An 8,074-nucleotide genomic window follows, 5' to 3' on the forward strand; every position below is an offset into this window, starting at 1 on the left:
GTTAGTACTTACATAAAACTTATAACTATTTACTATTTACTACCTTAACATATACATAGCGTGCAGAGAGGAACACGGGGCAAGATGGGTTATTTAGCCCTGCCTATCACCACCTCTACCCAGTATTTTGTGAGGCGGCAGTCCAGACGTTCGGACAACGTCCTCAGGAGGCTGTTATCACTGCTACGCACGCGCTTCAGCAGAGACGCTATTCTTTTACGCCTAATGGCGTAAAAGTCATCTACTCGCGCCTCTGCAAACATGCCAGAGGCACTACAGTGGTTCGGCAGTTTCAACAGCATCCTCAGGACGTTGTTGTACTGAACTCTCAGCGTATTATAGGCCCTCTGCGTAAATGTTGCCCACAGACTGCACGTGTAAAAAGTTTGACAATATGCCCTAAAGAGCGTTAACTTTACTTGTGTGTTACACCGATAAAATAACCGTCACTTTTTAACACTGTGGGATCGAAATTGACTGACACCGTTTTATCATGCTATCACGTAGACAAGAACGACCATCATATCCGTATGAATTAGATGTCGCGTTAACTCTGGTTGCCAAGAGTTGACCTTTGACAATTCAGTTATTCAGGCTCCGTATAGCGCCATCTAGTTTGATAGTCAAATTATTTTTACGCCTTTTCTACTATTACAATCCAAAAATTTAATTCCTGAATATTTTTTAGTATTGGAGACTGACAATCACTTGAATCACTACCCCTAATAGTAATCTTAATTAACTCGAATGAATGTATATCAATTTAAATTTTTGTTTGCCCAGTCTTCCAAAATTTCAGATTAAATATAGCTTAACATTAAAAATTATCGGGCAAATATCTTATTCACTGACTTAAATGATGTTTATCAGTGAAATCCATTGTCTAAATAATAAGGGTGACAGCTGTTATACTATATTATAACTGTTTGTGGATCTCTTTGCTATAAGGTTTAATAAATCGAACCATAAGTACTAACTTTTCCTCAAGTTTTGCTCACTTGAGTCAGCTAGTTCGGGATTTCATTTGAGTAATGTCATTGTTATTTTTACACCGATATCAGTTTGACCCGTTACTCATCAGTCACTAAAACAATATGACAAAATGATGTTACGATTGCGTGATATCGCACCCAGTAAGTTGGGAGGAGGAGGAGACCACTCCGTCGGAGGACGAGTGGCAGCAGACACATGAGGTAATCAGCCCGCAGCGCACGCAGTGGGCCATAAACAGTTTTGACTCCTTCAAATCTCCAGGAATGGACGGGATCTTCCCTGCGCTACTCAAATGGGGCGGGAGGCATCTCACTTTGAAGCTGACCACCGTTCTGCGCGCCGTTCTGGCTCACAGGTACGTGCCGAAGCGGTGGAGAGAGGTCAAAGTCATCTTCATACCGAAACCAGGTAAAAGCGATTACTCGGATCCCAAATCCTTCAGGCCCATCAGCCTGACCTCCTTCATGCTTAAAACCTTGGAGAGGTTGTGCGATAGGCAACTGAGGGAGAGGGTGCTGAGTAACGTGCCCCTGCATCCCAACCAACATGCCTACAGCCCTGGCAAGTCTACAGAATCGGCGCTACATGCAGTGGTAAGCAAAATTGAGGTAGCGATTAAAAACAGGTCCATGTGCTTAGGAACCTTTATAGACATAGAAGGAGCCTTCGACAGGACTAGGTTCAGCAGCATTGCAGCAGCACTGGTAAGACACGGTGCGAATGCAGTTATGACCAAATGGATAAACAACATGTTGAGCCAGAGGGTCATAAAACTTGGGACAGGCGAGACACAGCAGGCATTAGTGGCGAAGGGATGCCCCCAAGGGGGAGTTCTATCGCCACTCTTATGGAACCTAGTGGTGAACGACCTCATAACAACATTAAACAACAATCACTACTACACAATCGGCTATGCTGACGACATAGTGATACTAACGAGCGGCAACCACTCAGGTACGGTATGCGATGTCACCCGCTCTGCACTAGCCATCGTGGAGCGCTGGTGCGTTAACAACGAACTCACAGTCAATCCCCGAAAGACGGAGCTGGTAATGTTCACCAACAAACGCAATTTGGGAAACTACCACCTTCCCAAACTGTTCAATACAGAACTCCAACTATCTTCAGAGGTAAAGTATCTAGGGGTAATACTTGACAACAAATTGAATTGGAGTAATCACCTAAATGGCAAAATTGATAAGGCTACAGTCGCGTTCTGGCAATGTCGTAGGATGGTGGGTAGAACCTGGGGATTAACTCCCAGGCTAACTCTATGGCTTTACCAGGCAGTGATAAGACCAATAATAAGCTACGGTGCGATAGTATGGTGGCCACGCAGCAAACTATCCATTGTGGAGGCTAGACTACAACGACTCCAGAGGTTGGCCTGTATGGCGACAACGGGCTGCATGAGGACAACACCAACCGCGGCCCTGGAAGCCTCACTGGGCCTCCCGCCGCTGCACCTCTTTATACAACAAGAAGCGCTGGCTGCGGCGGTACGTCTAAAAAAATCTAATCTCTGGAGACCGCCTAGGGTGCCACACACCGAAATCCTCTACGAGGCCATAGGTAAGGAACCGCTTATAGAAGCGGTGACTGACAGGATACCCAAGCAGTTCGTCTTCGACAAGAAATACAAAATACAATTACACGAAGAACCCCATGAAGGACTCAACCCAAGGGAGCTGAGAATCTTCACGGACGGATCAAAAACAAGGTCAGGCACTGGCGCTGGGGTTTTCTCAGAGGACCTAAACATACACATCTCGACACCACTTGGTGCCCATAACACAGTCTTCCAGGCGGAATGTATGGGCATTATAATGGCAGCACACGCAATCGTCTCAAGGGAAGTAATGGACTACCCCATCCGCATACTCTGTGATAGTCGATCAGTACTACAAGCTCTACAAAGTTATACTCTCACTTCAGGGCTAATTTACGAATGTCACAAAGCTCTGTCAGAGGTATGTACCACCAATGGCGTAACTCTGCAGTGGATCAAAGGACACAGCAACTCACGAGGTAACGATGCAGCCGACATCCTGGCGAGAGGTGGCTCGGAACTGAAGGTGGCAGGACCTGAGCCAATCCTACCCCTGCCATATGCCTGGCTCCGGAACACGCTGCGACACAACACCAAGGTAAAACACCAACAATACTGGTCTAACCTAGGCACCTGCAGGCAGGCAAAGGAAGCCCTCCCGACACTCAATCCCAATCTGTCGCGGAGACTTCGACAGCTGAAGAGACCACAGCTCCGGCTTATAGCCGGGGCAATAACTGGACACGCCTCATTTAACAAGCACCTACTAACCCTACGTGTTACAGATAGCCCCCTCTGCAGAGCGTGCATGGAGGCAGAGGAGACAGCCGCCCACGTCATTCTCGAATGCCCAGGGGTGGCAAAATACCGGGCACAACACCTCGGCTCACCGGGGTCTCTCCCAGAAGTCGTCGGCAACGTCAAGGGTCTGCTAGGCTTCTTGGTAGAGTTGGGTTGGCAGGAATAGTGCCGCCAACCCAATACGCAAAATAGGCGCGATATTATGACGTCGAGTTGCGGAAACCAAGCCCGCGAAAACCTATAACCTATGATGTTACGATTTGAGATGGTTCTTTTATCATATAGGAGACATTATAAAACATATATTAAATAAAAATATTTTTTCTTTGAATTTAGGTTTAGCTCAGTTTAGGCCTTATCACGTCTTAAATTTTATTTTTAAATTATGATGAAGGATCATTCAAAAATTTTGAAAAAACTTTTTAATTTGGACTGGCTCTTTAAAATTGAAATCTATATACCTACTCGTATTTATATAGAACATGGCCAAATGTGACGTCCCACGGGTAGGTAAAGGTACCTTATGGCGGGTGGCGCTTACGCTATTATTAACGCCGCTCTAATATTATTGCGGCGCCATGCGACGTAAGCGCCAGCGTCCATAAGGTACCTTTTGCCGTGGAAAATCACAAATTACTTACTAAACTTGCTCCAGCTTTACTACTACGAAAAATATAAGTATAGGGTACTTAGGTACATTGAATATGGGGTTGTGCACAAATCACGCGAGGTGTTTTCGGCTACTTTTTGACCCCCCTCGATAATATTTGGTGAGGGTTTTGGCTACATTTCGGAGTATGAGCAATTGAGCATGTAGGTAGGCTCTAGGTAGGTTTTTCCTTAAGTATAATAATTATATTATATTGCATGTATATGAATGTACCTGTCCTGTAGTGATTTCCGTGTGAATGAGAATAATTGAAGCAATTAGGATGGCGTGTGCTTCTGACGCTAAGATAAGTGCATGTTATTATATAGGTAAGAAATTATAATTTTAACACGTTGCCAATCGCAATTCTATGTACATTTTTTATGGAACAAGATATTGTAGTATTTTGTTTGAGAATATGCAATCTCCTTTACTGTTTTTTATTTATATTCTTTGAATAATGATTTTAATTAAAACCCAGGAAAAGAGGAATCATATTTACTAAACAATCTACTTGAGCTGGTTATTTAATTCTAAATAAAACATAATGAAGTAAAAATAGTAGAAGAGCCGGCCGCAAATTTTCTAACCGACTTGATACCACGATGAAATGCACAATGGTTTCCCATAAAAGTGATGCTAAGACCGAATTCGATAGTCTGCCACGGCGGAACTTGCCGAAAGTACGAAAAAGAAGGCCACTTCCGGTGCGAAAAAAGGGGGCTGATTTAACCCATCTGATACCGAAATAATAGTAATGGCAGCAGTTAGAAATTTACATGTAGACACAGAAAAGCGAAGTCTGCCAGTATTTTTTTTGCCGGAAGTGCTTGGCAGACGCTCTCAAAGGTGGCCACCAGGACCCCTAATTTAACCCATCTGATACCACCATGAAACCAATCCCAGTCGGTAGGTATGAACCCTCATGTCAGGAATATATATGTCTGCCAAGGCTTTTCCTGCCGAAACACCTTGGCAGACGAGATTATGTGAGCAAGGTAACCATCGGTTACCCTACACTAACCCATCTGATACCACCATGAAACCAATTCCAGTCGGTAGGTATGAACCCCCATTTTAGGAATATATAAGTCTGCTAAGGTTTTTCCTGCCGAAACACCTTGGCAGACGAGATTATAAGCAAGATGACCATCGGTTACCGTACACTAACCCATCTGATACCGCGATGAAACCAATTCCAGTCGGTAGGTATGAACCCTCATTTCAGGAATATATAAGTCTGCCAGGGCTTTTCCTGCCGAAACACCTTGGCAGACGAGATTATGTTAGCAAGGTGTACATCAGTTACCCTACATCAACCCATCTGATACCACCATGAAACCAATTCCTGTCGGTACCTAGGTATGAACCCCCATTTCAGGGATATATAAGTCTGTCAAGGCATTTCCTGCCGAACACCTTAGCAGACGAGATTATAAGCAAGATGACTATCGGTTACCGTACATTAACCCATCTGATACCACCATGAAACCAATTCCAGTCGGTAGGTATGAACCCTCATTTCAGGAATATATAAGTCTGCCAAGGCTTTTCCTGCCGAAACACCTTGGCAGACGAGATTATGTTAGCAAGATGTACATCAGTTACATGAAACCAATTCCAGTCAGTAGGTATGAACCCGCATTTCAGGAATATATAAGTCTGCCAAGGCTAGGTCTTACCCATCTGATACCTTGTTTGACAAGTCCAGTCTGCCAAGTCAAGTCTGCCAAGGCCTTGGCATACTTATATATTCCTGAAATGCGGGTTCATACCTACTGACTGGAATTGGTTTCATGTAACTGATGTACATCTTGCTAACATAATCTCGTCTGCCAAGGTGTTTCGGCAGGAAAGGCCTTGGCAGACTTATATATTCCTGAAATGAGGGTTCATACCTACCGACTGGAATTGGTTTCATGGTGGTATCAGATGGGTTAGTATACGGTAACCGATGGTCATCTTGCTTATAATCTCGTCTGCCAAGGTGTTCGGCAGGAAAAGCCCTGGCAGACTTATATATTCCTGAAATGGGGGTTCATACCTACCGACAGGAATTGGTTTCATGGTGGTATCATATAGGTTGATGTAGGGTAACTGATGTACACCTTGCTAACATAATCTCGTCTGCCAAGGTGTTTCGGCAGGAAAAGCCCTGGCAGACTTATATATTCCTGAAATGAGGGTTCATACCTACCGACTGGAATTGGTTTCATCGCGGTATCAGATGGGTTAGTGTACGGTAACCGATGGTCAACTTGCTTATAATCTCGTCTGCCAAGGTGTTTCGGCAGGAAAAACCATGGCAGACTTATGTATTCCTAAAATGGGGGTTCATACCTACCGACTGGAATTGGTTTCATGGTGGTATCAGATGGGTTAGTGTAGGGTAACCGATGGTTACCTTGCTCACATAATCTCGTCTGCCAAGGTGTTTCGGCAGGAAAAGCCTTGGCAGACTTATATATTCCTGACATGAGGGTTCATACCTACCGACTGGAATTGGTTTCATGGTGGTATCAGATGGGTTAAATTAGGGGTCCTGGTGGCCACCTTTGAGTGCATCTGCCAAGCACTTCCGGCAAAAAAAATACTGGCAGACTTCGCTTTTCTGTGTCTACATGTAAATTTCTAACTGCTGCCATTACTATTAGTTCGGTATCAGATGGGTTAAATCAGCCCCCTTTTTTCGCACCGGAAGTGGCCTTCTTTTTCGTACTTTCGGCAAGTTCCGCCGTGGCAGACTATCGAATTCGGTCTTAGCATCACTTTTATGGGAAACCATTGTGCATTTCATCGTGGTATCAAGTCGGTTAGAAAATTTGCGGCCGGCTCTTCTACTAAAATATACCGTTATAATAAGAACTAAACAACAATAACGAAGATTAATCTTGTTTAATATGTACTGTATAGTATGTTAAGTGTTTTGCTATATATTATATAATTTGGATTATAAAAACTCAATAAAAACATCCACTTGGCGTCAATTAAGAATGCTTAAGAGTCTAATTATTGTTTTTTACTTATTTAGACCAACTCGAAATTCTATTTTTATTTAAATGAGTTTTTGTTTATAGAAATAAGCCCAACACAACTTAAATAGGTAAGTATAGAAAGTATTTAAAAATAAATTATTTAAAATAACACTGATACCTTTCGGCATAGTTATATTTTTATCAACCACTAACACGATTCACAACATTGAAAAAACAAAACACTATTCAAAATTAAAATCCACATTCTCACTGTCAATAAAACTAATTGTTATTTAAGATTGACCTCTATTCTTAAATAATAATGTCAACAACATGACAGTAGCATAAAAAAAAACACGATCAACGCACGGCAGCGTCTGCGCACAACTAACAAACAGGTTGATATGCAGACTTAATAGTGGGTTTATGACACGTCGTTGACTGATCATTCTTAATCCTTATAACAATGGTACAAGGTATATTGTTAATCAGTGACATTGGTATTATACAAACGAGTTCCTACGGTCTGGTCATAGCAAATCCCAATGTTGCGTCACTTTGGGATATCAGCCATAATTGGATCAATGGGCAAGACACAGATTTTATTATGGCGGGAGATGCCCATGGGTTTATGTCTGTGTGGGTCTGTGTTGTGGGTATCATTAATATCATTTTTCTTTTTTTTTCTTTTTAACAAGCTTTTATTAGGTCGACCTGTATGTAACTAACGTGTAATGGAATCTAAGGTAACTAATTTAACCATCTTCCAAGGATCGTAGCGTCATGAAAATTGGCAGCTGTATGCAGTTCTGATGACAATACAATAATATGGTACTGTCGAACTGATCTGATGATGGACACAGGAGGTGGCCGTAGGAACTCTGTGATGAAACAACGCAACCTAATTGTGTTAGGGGTTTTTAGAATTATCTCGATGAGTATTAGTTGTCTGTCGTATGAAAAGTACAGTCAGCGATAAAAGCTTGTACCAAAAATTAAATTTTTGCCAAAAACTCATTTATAGGTCAAATTTTGGTACCTGCAATAATATGTTACTCTTCGAAGGCCGCAATAATATGTGACTCGATTACCTACATGGCTCTACAA

Source organism: Cydia splendana, chromosome 21 (assembly GCF_910591565.1).
Source record: "Cydia splendana chromosome 21, ilCydSple1.2, whole genome shotgun sequence".
In the NCBI taxonomy this organism is placed as follows: domain Eukaryota; kingdom Metazoa; phylum Arthropoda; class Insecta; order Lepidoptera; family Tortricidae; genus Cydia; species Cydia splendana.